General features: G+C 43.1%; 1 protein-coding gene across 7 annotated transcripts in view; it reads left to right on the plus strand.

The window, feature by feature from the left end:
• Positions 1-12,116, plus strand: part of ADCK1 (aarF domain containing kinase 1) — a 72,269-nt gene that overhangs the window by 28,578 nt on the left and 31,575 nt on the right. The window lies entirely within an intron of this gene.

Here is a 12,116-nt window from a genome sequence, read left to right on the forward strand (position 1 = left end):
AAATAATAGCATAAATCACTTTTGGTGCTGCAGTCAGGTAACGCAGTAGCTCAGGAGTCAGTGCCATCATTAACCCTCAGCAGCCCACAGCACTAAGATCAGTAGGTCATCAGGCAGGTGACCCTGTTCATTAGATATAAGGGATGTAACTACAGTAAATTACAGAGGGTGTGCTGCTACTTTGCGTCTTGCTCTTTACAAGAAGTCCTCTCACATTCTAGCCCAGGTTGAGGAGAGGCATTTCAAGGATCATAATTGTTGACATGGTAAGGAGGGAGGCAGGAGGCAACAGTGTGCATATGGAAAGTGTGTGTGAGGGGGAGAAAGAAAGTTGAAGAAGGGAAGCAGTATGTACATCTGTTGTTTCTCATATATAGAGGTTTTTGGAGCTGTTTTGGTTGTTCTGGCCTGTCTGACTGTGTGGTAAGGAGGTGTGAGGGAAACATGAGGTAAGTGAAGCATTTGCACCAAGAGGGTATATTATGGGCAGATTTGAACGGGGCGAGTCTGCCTATGTGTAGGTTAAGGGTCTACATATTGTCTAGCCAGGAATGACCATTAATATTTCCCTACAGTTTAATGTCAGGGTTAATGTCAGCCCCCAGTCTGCAACATACTCCCTCTATTAGCATTCCATCCTTATAGCATGGCTGGTACCAGCTGTGTTTCATAGCTCAGTGGATAGATGGAGCAGAGCAGGCTGGCTGCTCCCTGCAGGCCTCTGCCTCCATGTGCTTCCATGTGGTGATCTCCCTTCCACAGAAGCTGTGGAAAGCCACCCCAAAGTTAACTCACATTAAATTATCACACTAGCCACCTCTGGCACAGTTTGTCTGGTGTCTCTTAAAGGCTGAAGTAGGTGCTTGGAGGTGGGACCTTTTCTCTCAAGTGTGTGTTCAGCTGCCACTGATAATCCCTGGTTTCTTTGTGCTTCTTGGGAGCTAGACAAACGCTCCATGCCTCATTGATTCCCAGTGAAGCTGCTTGAACAGAGTCTCCGCAGCAACCTTACATCATAGCATTCACTCCCTTCACATGGGCAGTGCTGGGCAATATTTAATTTTAAAGTTACAGAGAGAGGGAGGGTAAAGAAGGTAGAAATGGGAAGAAAGTGATGTAGAGGAAATGGTAACAAGAGAGCAATGATAAAAGAGATAAATGAAGAGAATAACATGTATAAAAATAAACGACCTTGTAAAACTAGACAGTATTAAAAGCTGATGTAAATGCCCATATTAATAGTTACAAAGTACCAAATCAAGATATTTAAAACCAGAAAGGATTTGGGAACTTAATGCACCAAAGCTGTCATTGCTGGAGTCTAGAGGGTTTAATAGGGTTGCTTCAGGAACAAATTTTATTCCAGTGTAGCTAGATCCTCATTTTTTCTTTAAAATATGATATACTTAGCTGAAATATAGGTGGCAGAGTGGCAAGGTGGAGTATCAGGGCAGAGAAGAATGCAGAGAGGGATCCTGAAATTTTCCCTCCTGGGGCCAACATCACACCTGGGAACTTGCAGATGAATTCAAAAAGAAGAAAAAATGGCAATGAGGGAACCTTTTCAGGGTCCCTAGGCCTGGTCCTGCTGCTCTCAAAGTCAGTGGTAAGACTTCCAGTTCTCTGGTCAGGCCCAAGAGCAGGGATCTTCAGATGAATCTTAAGTGTAGGCAAGAAATAATTACATACAGCTTGGATCAGTGCAGAGTCAATGGGAGAAAGAGCAACTGGAAATACACAGAGATACCTAGGGAGGAATGTGATAAGCTAACAAATTAGGCAAGAGCTTGCAGAAGGGCAGGAAAATCAAAAAAGCTAATTTCATGTACAAAAGTATTATATTTTCAGTAGTTAGAAATAGTCTGCCTTCTGGTGTGACCTGCTCCTGCGAATCTTATCACAAGTTTGGATGTTTGACAAATGTTTTGTGGGAAAACTGGCTTAAATGGAGACCATGCCAATGGGACGGATGTTTGAGCAAAGACAAAGCACTTGTGAGGTGGATTTATGGCAGTTCAACATGACTCTGTTGTCCCCACACAAACTTGATACCCTGCTGATGGAGGGGTCTCCCATTTTAGGCCAGCATCATGACTGGGGACTGGGAGCTGTAGCATGTAGTTCTGATGTAAAAGTGAATGGCATGTGTGCTGATTTGACACAGAAGAAGAAGGATCATATATACTAACTAGTGGGTTGTCCTGTCCAACCTTATTTTAAGTCCAGGGCCAGTTTGTGTACCTATCAGGGATCACTGCAATAAAAATATTCAGTAGTGAGCAAATGCTGGCTTTCTAATCTCAGCAGCAGTGGTTTGGATGAGTGGTGGTGGGAGGTGATCATTCTCTTGAGTGTTATATGCAAGAGGTTGAGGTGGGTGGGGTGGGATTCACAGGGTAACACAAGTAGTACCAGTGGATGAGACTGCACAAAGAAATCTTTGCAATAACTGCTGGAAACAGTCACTAGTGAGATCACAGAGCAAGAATCTTTTGGGGGACAGCGGAGATACTGCCGGTTGGGCTTGTTCTGTATTCCTTGGAACAGTTGGGAAAAGCTGTGTTCATAAGAATGGGTGTTAAGATATGAATGAAAGAGTCTCTCCTACCTCTATTTTTATCTTCCTTGCTTGAACAAGGTTCTGAAAGTGAAAAGGTGTCAAGCGTGGAAAATGAAAGCAAGCTGAATATGTTCTTTCTCTGCAGAACTATTAATGACACAGGGAGAGACAGCTGGTTCAGCTAAGTGCTCTAACTCAACAAAGTTGAAATTTGGACACCACACATTTAGGGAGAAAGACTTAAAAGTACAAAATCTTTGTGCTTAGAAACTAGAAAAGGTGGAAAAAACTTTGACAGGACTGGAATTGGGGACATTTTCATCCTCTGGTAGGTTTGTTGGAAAGGACTGTAATGTGGCTGTGGGATACAGGAGTACTGGGGAGTTGATGCCACTCTGTTCTGATCAAGGGCATTTCATAGCATGCCTTGTCATAGGATGGAGTGGTTGCAGAAGGTCTTGTCAGCTTTTACAACCCCGGTCTTCCAAATATGTGCCTTTCTGTTGCCTGGCTCCACTACTGTCCAGTGCATTCCCTAATATGGGTCTCACTTCTCTGCTGCTGCAGTGCTGTAATAGTTTTGATACTGACATCTCCTTGCTTCACTGTGTACTCTTCTCTACACCAACACACGCTTCTACCTCTTTCTAGTCCCAAAAGACCTCTTCATATTGCACATCCCAGTAGGCCATAGCCTAGTTCTACCCACTCAGCACCACTGTATTACTTCTCTTGTGCACACAAAATGTCACTTTTCACAGACTATTACTCCTCATCTTCCAGCCCATCCTTACACATTGGCATTTTTTAATCATCTTATTGACCTTTTCCCTAAGACTTCTTATTCTCCCTCTTGATATGTTTGTGTGCTCCATGCTCTTAATTAAGGCTCCAGGCCTTAATTCATGTTGGAGGTAATTTTCCTTGGTGGGAGACACTCCTTTCTTCCTCATCTGTCAGAAATATCCTTTTTCTTTCAGAAATATCCCAGTTCCTGCTCCTTTCTGGCAAGTTCCTGTTGGGCAGGTTTTCTAGTCTTTGCTCTTGCCTCTGGTGTGAGGTTGTTTGGTTGGGGATTAGGGCAAGGATGAAGTTAGCACCCCTCAGCTGAGGTCAGTGTGATCCCAGGCAGGGTCTTTTACATGTTGATGGGGTGGCTGTCCAGGTGCTCTGTGTCCAGGCTGTCATTGCTTGGGGGGTGACGGGCTGGTGTAAGGCATGTCACTAGCCGTGGGAGTGAGTGTCTCTCCTTGTCTCTTGACTTACCTTCACATCTAACAGTTACTGAAACTGTTGCAGAGGAGTAGAAATGGTTGTAGCTGAGCAGTCTCAGATGTTAGCAAATGAGGGATGCCAGGAAATCCTGACTGCAGGTATCCATATCCGGATACATACTTAGGCCATTGCTGATGAGTTTGCGGTGCTCCAGGAAAGGCTGAGACAAAACAGGCTCCATAGGGAGAACACACCAGTGATTGAAAGTTTTGCTTACAATGCTTGCTTTGTTCCAGGAAGGGAGAAAGGGGTGGGGAGAGCTCAGATGTTAAGGCTTCTCTGCTGAAGCCAAATCATATGAAGGGCTTAAACAGATAGATAGTCATTTGGAAGGGTGTCATTCTAGCTCTGCTTTGTGGAAATGCAGGTTATGTGAAGCAGTTTCTAATTGCTTGATTACCCAGAACCTCCAAGGAGACTATCCGTTTCATCCACAGTTAATTGCAACTTTTACAGGTTGTTCAAGCACTGTTTTGCCATTTGCAAGAAACCTCCTGGAGCCATACAGAGAAGGAGCTTATTGACTGAGCAGGGCTGGATACTTCAATGGTTTGACTGTGATTTATAAACAAGCACATGTGGTAGAGGAATCTCCTGTGCTGTGATTTGTGAAGGAGGATGCATTTCCATAGTGAGTTTGGAGGATTCAGTCTTGGATTCCTGCTGTTGTACCTGGCACAGCCCAGTGCTGTGCAAGTGAAAAACAGATACTCCTTGTCTGAGAGCTCATTGTCCTTGCAGCAAAACCATGGCTAAGAATACTGCCCTTTGTCAAATGTAAGTGGTAGAGACTGGACAATATAGAATTTTTGTCAATTCTCTAAAGGGGAAAGTAATACCTAAAGATTTTTAGCTTTCTGCATATTTTTCATAGATCTGTATCCCTGTAGATTGCTAATACTGTATTGGTAATACTATTGATTGTAGCTCCTACTGCTTTTCCTACCCTTTCCCCCATAAGCTAACCTCCAAACACATTCCTGAAATACTTATAGTCTTACTTAAGAAGAGGACCACCAACAAGGACGTTTTTGTTTTCCAACCAGAATCTTAGGAGACACAATAAGGATAGAGAAGTTCCTCTCTATCCAATGGGACAAATTCCAATGGCGCAGTACCAGGGAAAAATTACCTAGCCAATGCTCTTCTAATTGGACAATATTTAATAGGTATACTAATCAACTAATCTTATAAAAATTGTAGAATTACTGTATCATATAAGGGTTTTGCCATATTGTGTACCTGAAGGTTTTCAAGTAAAGGTTTGCATTATATTATCATTCTAACATTGTTTGGGAAAGTTTGTTTTATTTCCAGGCAACACTTTAAATTGCTCCTGTCTTGGCTTAGGAGTGGTATTCTCCAGTTTAGTCCTCTAGCTAAAACCAACTGGAGGCAAAAAAGGCAAAGATTACAGGTTGAAATAAGAACAATTTATGGGAAACAGCAATGAAATAAGAAAACAAACAATAACAGTAGCAATGTTAATAACGAAAGGTTTAAGACAAAGAAACTATTTACATGAAAAGCCCCTGACAATAAACAATGCCTGACTGTTCTGTCTACCACTTTAACTTGATTGGAATGAACCCCTTATTGGAAGAGAGTCCCTTTCTCCTGCCCTTGGCAATGGCATGAGGTGGTATCAAGTAACTTTAGGGTCCTGGCCACACCCCTCCTGGTTACTGCAAAAAATTAACCCTGTCCTGATTGGAACTAGGGCACTCCCAAAGTTCTCAAAGTGATTTTTTGGGTTGGGTACATGAAATATTATTCATCTGTTGTCAAAATGTACCCATATACATCTGGGAATATGGTGACTGCAGTGATCTGCAGTGATGCCACATGGCCATTTGACAGGGAGAGACAAAAATTGTATGCCCATGTGTACTGGGAAAGACAGAGAATGAGACCATAGCAAGGTGCTAATCCCCAGTGCAAGAGGCTTCTCTGTCCTCATACTGTTATGAGAGTATGAGAAATAGCAGGAATAGAAAAAATTCTTTTTACTCCTATTTCTGTATGAATTCTTGGTATAGTATGGCAGCCTTTGCTGTGCCAGTGACAGGGAGAAGGAGGGACTTGATTCCCTATCTTCTGGAATTGTTGATGAGCATTTTAAGTTCTGGTGAGACATATGCTTACTTCTGATTTGCAGAATGATTCAAGTAATGCTTAGCTCTGTGAGAGAGGAGCTAGGCCTTCAGTAGGCTGTTGAGTATTACAACTGCATATCCTGTAGCATCCCAAGTTATTCCCAAGGTATTATGAGCCACTTTCTGTAGCTGGTTCCATATGGTGCTCTACAGAAGATTGATTTATTGTGCTAGATCACAAGGTCTTGATGTCATAGTGAAGGTTGCTGCAGGTTCTGTTATGGCTCCAGAAAGCCTTTTCCCAGGCAAGCAGTGTTGTCTAACCCATCCAGGATGCCAGGACATGTGCCTGCTTCATCCAGTGTTGCACAGTCTTGTGGTTGAGTGCTCTGTCCAAAAGCATTGATGTGTGGCACAGTGCACAGTCCCTCTCGTGGTTGCTTGTGGACTGCTGCAGAATGGTTTTGCTGAACACCCATGTCTCCTGCAGCTTGTGAACCTGGTTCTGTCCTGAAACACCATCTCCAGCAATGCTGTGCTGGGGTGGTCTGTGAAGTCCATCACTGTGCATTACATCACTAACAGACTCAGGGCAACCAGATCTAGGTCAGCAAGGCCTCTTTTGCCTGCTGTGGGTGTTGCTGGTCACAGGAAATCGCCTCATTCAGCATTACCCCCCATTACCCACCAATGTGGAAGCTGAGCTGTGGTGGCCTTTACTGTGATAGTGTGAGGGGCTGGAAAGTAGAAGATATGACCCTTCTCCTGCTACTCTGAGTCTCTCACAGTACACCCGGCAGGGCTTCCAAGCAGTCGTCAATAAAAAACACATTTTTATTAAAACTGTAATGACGAATAAAAAACCTTCACATTTCTTTCAATAACTTGGGAAATAAAAAAGAGATTTTTATCTATTATGAAAAGGATTTTGGCCATAAAAAGGTAATTTAAAGAGTCTGAGATGGATGGCGAATAGCATTAATGTCACCCAGAACAAATGGTCCTGCATTACTCATCTGAAAGGCACAAGTGGCTGTCTGTGCCAGTCCCACTGCTGCTGCAGCCTCTGCTGTGCTTGCCCTGCCTTGTCTCTGGTAAGAGGCCTCAGTCACTGACAGATCCCAGTGTGACTACCTCTACACCAAGCTCTCGTGTGGGTGGCAGCTGTCCAGAACTGCTGCTCCAAGAGCCAATGGGAAAGAAAACAGAGAGCTTTATGTGGCTCAGATAGTGAACCTTGCTTTGTTTTTTGTGTCCGTGCTCACTCTGTGTGCAAGCTCCAGTGTTGCTGGCCCTCAAGGTCATGCCAAGCACAGCTTGGTGTCCTTACTGCCTGAGGAGCTTTCAAAGAGGGTACGGCCTCTTTCCATGAGTTCTCTCTCCATTCAGAGCTCCTGGGAGAGTTTGGCTGGGTCCTGCTCATGGCAGCCTCTTCCTGGGTACTGTAGGCCCCATAGTCTAAGAGAGGGAAGATTTTGAGTATAGATTAGAGGATAATCTCCTTCGACTTCTTTGAAATTAGTAAGATTTACAATATAGGAGGTTGGACAGTAGATTTTCTGAAGGATTGTTGTTCTGTAAGGAAGAGAAAAACTACAGATCAGAAAGTGCAATGGGGAATGGCCTGGTAAGGAATAGTTCTGAAGTGCATGCTTAGTGGCATTTTTTGCTTTCAATTTACAAATTCTTTAAGTGCCTGGGGGTTGGTGTATGACATACTTGCATGGAATTTGTTGGCTCAGTGTCTGTGCAGATGGTAAGCTGTGTTCAGTACAGTTTTCTCAGAGTTTTGATTACACCTGAAGTGTTGCTCTGAAGCAAATACATCTTGGCTGACAGTGCACACAACAGCTGTGTCAGGCTGTATTCAGTGTCCACATCCTGCAGAGGTGGTGGATATGCTGCACAGCAGTTCTCAAGCCATTGACAGAAAACAGTTCTCAGCATGTGGGTAACCCTTCCAATTCCAAACAATTACTGGAAATTGCAGTCTGTAACTGGGATTAATAGCCTTATTCTTGCATATGGAGACTTTATTTTTTCAAATGTGTATTTCCTTTGCTCAGCAATCTCCAGGCATTTCTGACACAGCAGGATCTGTGTAGGGGCAGAAGCATTGAGCTGCTATGTTGAGGAACTGGTTTCTGTTTCAAAGCCCACTGCTGATACCTCTGAAATATACTTGACACAGACTGGGTTTACTATGCCTGATTCTTCTCTGTGGGAGTGAAGAATCCTGTCATCTGCCTGCCCACTGATCTTTTAATATCCTACTTGATGCTGCCTAGTTATTATCTCCTAATTTCTTCCAGAATTTTACATCTGCACAGTTCCTTGGCACTTGACCCATCAGAAACATGAAAACATGATGCAGTGAGTCAGGCAACTTTTGGCAATAGACTATTTGTAGATGAAACAAATGACATAAAATGAAATAAGGAGTTACAGGGCTTGACCTTGACATATCTGTATTTTTGTAAGACACAGAATAGTCACATAGAATTTTTACGAATTTATAAAATGTATAGTGATCTAATAAGTTTTGGTTTATGGTACTTCTGCGATCTGTCTGACAGGCAGCTCTTGATTTTATGGAAGAATGCTGAGCCATCAAAAACACTTCAACTCTGCTTGCAAATTTTCTTCCCTGTGAAAAAACTGCTAGGAGCATTGGAAATTCTCCTTATGAGATGCCACGCACTCAACATGATTTTATGTTTTGAGGATTGAGGCAAAAATTGGGATCTAAGATGTCTCAGCGTTCTTTACACCACTAGTGAGCAAAGTGTGTTTGTTCCTTATAGGCAGACCAGCCTGAGGAAATTTTCTCATGTTATATTTGTGGACATTAGGCATGTTTTGAAATTATTTTCTGTAAGCTTTGCAGTATTTAGTTTTACAGGATGTGTAGTTCAGAGCCAAACCTCTGAAGCTGTATTTATTGAAGAAATAAACTCACATGACCTATTGCTTGTACCAGGAGAGCTCAGCTGAAGCAAACCTACAAGTTTCTCCTTTACAAAACTCACATAACCACTGTATCTCAAATTGACAAGTTCTTGGAAAAGGCTCTTCAGCACCTATCCTTCCAAATTTCAAATTATTAGTAGAAAATTTACATTAGTTAGCTCATTTTGGATAATGAATGAAACTGAGCTGGTATCAGTTGTGCATGGAGAACAAAGCCAATTTTCTCAAGCACCTTATTGGATGTAGCTGATTGGTTCAGGTCTATTAACTGCTATGCCCATTTATCAAAAAGGCTAGAAAGAGGCTAGAGCAATTAAAATTGCCAGGGCTTTTTAAGAGGGGTTATAGTAAAGAAGTCTCTGTAACTTTGTAAACTGCTAATGTCTTTGCCCTGGCTGCCAAGAAAAACTTTTAGCCAATGCCTCCTCTCCCGGTCCATCTTTTGTCCTTTGGACCATAACCTAAACTCTTCCTCTTCTTATTTTTTTTTTTTCTGTTTTGTTTGTTTGAAAGAGGTGTGAGGCTGGTTCTTAATGGGATATCCTGGCCGAGGCCTTTGCCCGCCCTTGCAGTCATTAAAACCAGCTCAGGAATTACAGATTTGCTGCCCCAAGATAAACATTTGAGACAGTGGGTAGTTCCCAGTGAGTGACCAGGAAGGAATGGAAACATATGGAGCAGAGTGGTTCTGTGGGCCCTATCTCTAATGACTTTCCAACCATAGCACAGTGATTACAATGTGTTGGACTGAGTGTCTCCAGTGACTTAGTATCTTATACCTGATGAGGGAGAAAGTGCAGCTTGATTACTCTGGCTTATTCTCTCCTGGCTTTGCTCTCCACAGGATATGTTTGAAGTGGATCTCAGTATTTGGCCCCTTTTTGGTGAGGTGAATCCTGGGTTATAATTAGATTCATTTTGAGATTTTACAATAGATGGAATCCACCAAACTGTTTATCTGCATCCACAGAAGCCCAAATATTTTGAGCTACATACCAGTTAGTATTTAGAGGCTTTTTGTCCCATTCCTATTCCAGAGGCTGACTTTGTTGCTCCATTTTTGAGCTGCATCAGCCTGAGGGAAGTTGAATTCTGGCTTTAGAATAATGAGTTGATAGATTGTTTGGAAATGCATGTGAATTAATCAAAATTACCCCCCAGCTTTGTTTCCGTATCCCATTTTTGTCCTGGTAACAACCTCTAGCAGTACACACTGGGGATGACAGAGAGCTTATATCCAAACTGTTTCCTACTGTACCCTGGACTGTCAGCCCTTTCCTTTGCAGTACTTGTCACCCTGCACTGGCAGCAGCAATGCTAGGCCTGTAAGTGTAGTTGATTTATGTTAACTGTTGAAACAATAATGTTTAATCTGTAAAGTGCTAATCTATTTTTTATGTTGATTATGAATAGGCCAGCTGTGCCTACTTTCCTATTCATAGAGTTTAGTGAACAAGCCTGTTTCACAGGCTGGGTTTGGAGAGTAATTTACATGAGAGCAGACATTGCTTTAAGGAAAGTAAATCAGCTGGGTTACAGCAGTGAAGCAGGGATTTGGCAGCCCTGCACTAAGATCTGGGGGCAAGGAAGAAAAACATGGGAGGAAGAGGAGAAAGATAATAAATGAACTGTAGAAGGAGCTGACAGATCAGAGCAGACATGTGAAAAGAGGGGAAATATGGTCAGGAGCAGAAAGGAAAAGTTGATATTCAGAGGAAAGATTGATAAGAAGGAAATGGGACAGATTGTGGCTGGTTTAGCATAGGACTTTTCTCTTTGCATCAGTGCAGAGAGCTCAGGGCTCCATGGTTTGTATGGCTGGTCATTAGGGATGACCTAATGCATGGTGCCAGTGACACTATTGGCAAAGTCAGTTGTGCATTTAATTTGTCATGCAGTTGTCTCTCTTGAGGGACTTTTATTGATCCCTATACATTTTTTCTGAGAGTTGGCTGCAAAGGATACAAACTACAGGGCCCCATCCAGACCTCTTTGCATGTTATTCTACCTCAGCTTCTGCTTAGTCTCTGGACCTTGGTCTCTGTGGTGTGGACTGCTGAACAGCTGTGTCTTTCACATTGACTTACCTCCCATGTGTGCTGGTGTTTCAATATCCCATCAAGGCACAGTTAATATCAGTAACTGGCTTATGAGCTTTACATCTTCGGCAGAACTTTACTACCTTTTAAGCATAATTCTTCTAAAGTAATGACCTTATTATATCCCTTTCTTGATACCAGTTCAGTTCAGGCAGGGCTGCCCACATCTGCCAGACTGCATATACTTCCAGGTCCACCTCAGATCCCTACTCCTACTTCCCTGTTCTATTAATCTGGGGCAGTGTTGTGCTTCAGTAATGCTTCAGGCCTGTTTGTATCTATGTAACTATAACTAAAGTCAGAGGAAAGGATATAACTGGGCAGAATCTCTCTGGGACTGGACTTTCCCCTCTGCATGTTATGATTGTACTGTCCATCCTGGTGACAAACTGCTAGATTGTCTGTTGATGCTTCTATCATTCCTGCTCTTTGTTCCGGGTGATGAAGATCATCAGAGGGCCAGAACACCTTTCCTGTGAGCACAGGATAAGAGGGTTAAGGTTGTTTAGCCTGGAGGAGGACTGGGGAAGACATCATAGCACCTTCCAGTACTGAAAGGGGACCTAGAGGAGAACTGGAGCGGGACTTTTACAAGTGTGTGGTAGTGATAGGACAAAGGGGAATGACTTCAAACTGAAAGGTTTAGGTTAGATAGTAGGAAAAAATTATTTTCTGTGAAGTTGGTGAGGTACTAGAACAGACTGCCCAGAGAAATTGTGTCTGCCCCATTCCTAGAAGTGTTTAAAGTCAGGCTGGATGGGGCATTGACGAGCCTGGTTTAGTGGAAGGTGTCCCTGCCCATGGCAGGGAGCTTGGAACTAGTTGATCTTTAAGGTCCCTTCTAAAACAAACCATTCTATTGATACTATAGAAAAAATGCAGTACTGTCCTGCACGCACACTGCAGGAGCCCTCCACTCCTCCTGCACACCCTGCCTGTGCACACACACAAACATCGTCCTGGTCCTGTTCTTCACTTGCCTCTCTGTGGATGGATTTTGCCTACCATTCCCCATACAAGCTGTGTGCACAAATCCCCTGCTCCATGCTTCCTTTTTGACTCTGTGCTCAACCCTTGGCACAGCTTCACTTCCTGACCAAATCTTTCTACCGGACC

Source organism: Oenanthe melanoleuca, chromosome 5 (assembly GCF_029582105.1).
Source record: "Oenanthe melanoleuca isolate GR-GAL-2019-014 chromosome 5, OMel1.0, whole genome shotgun sequence".
In the NCBI taxonomy this organism is placed as follows: Eukaryota; Metazoa; Chordata; class Aves; order Passeriformes; family Muscicapidae; genus Oenanthe; species Oenanthe melanoleuca.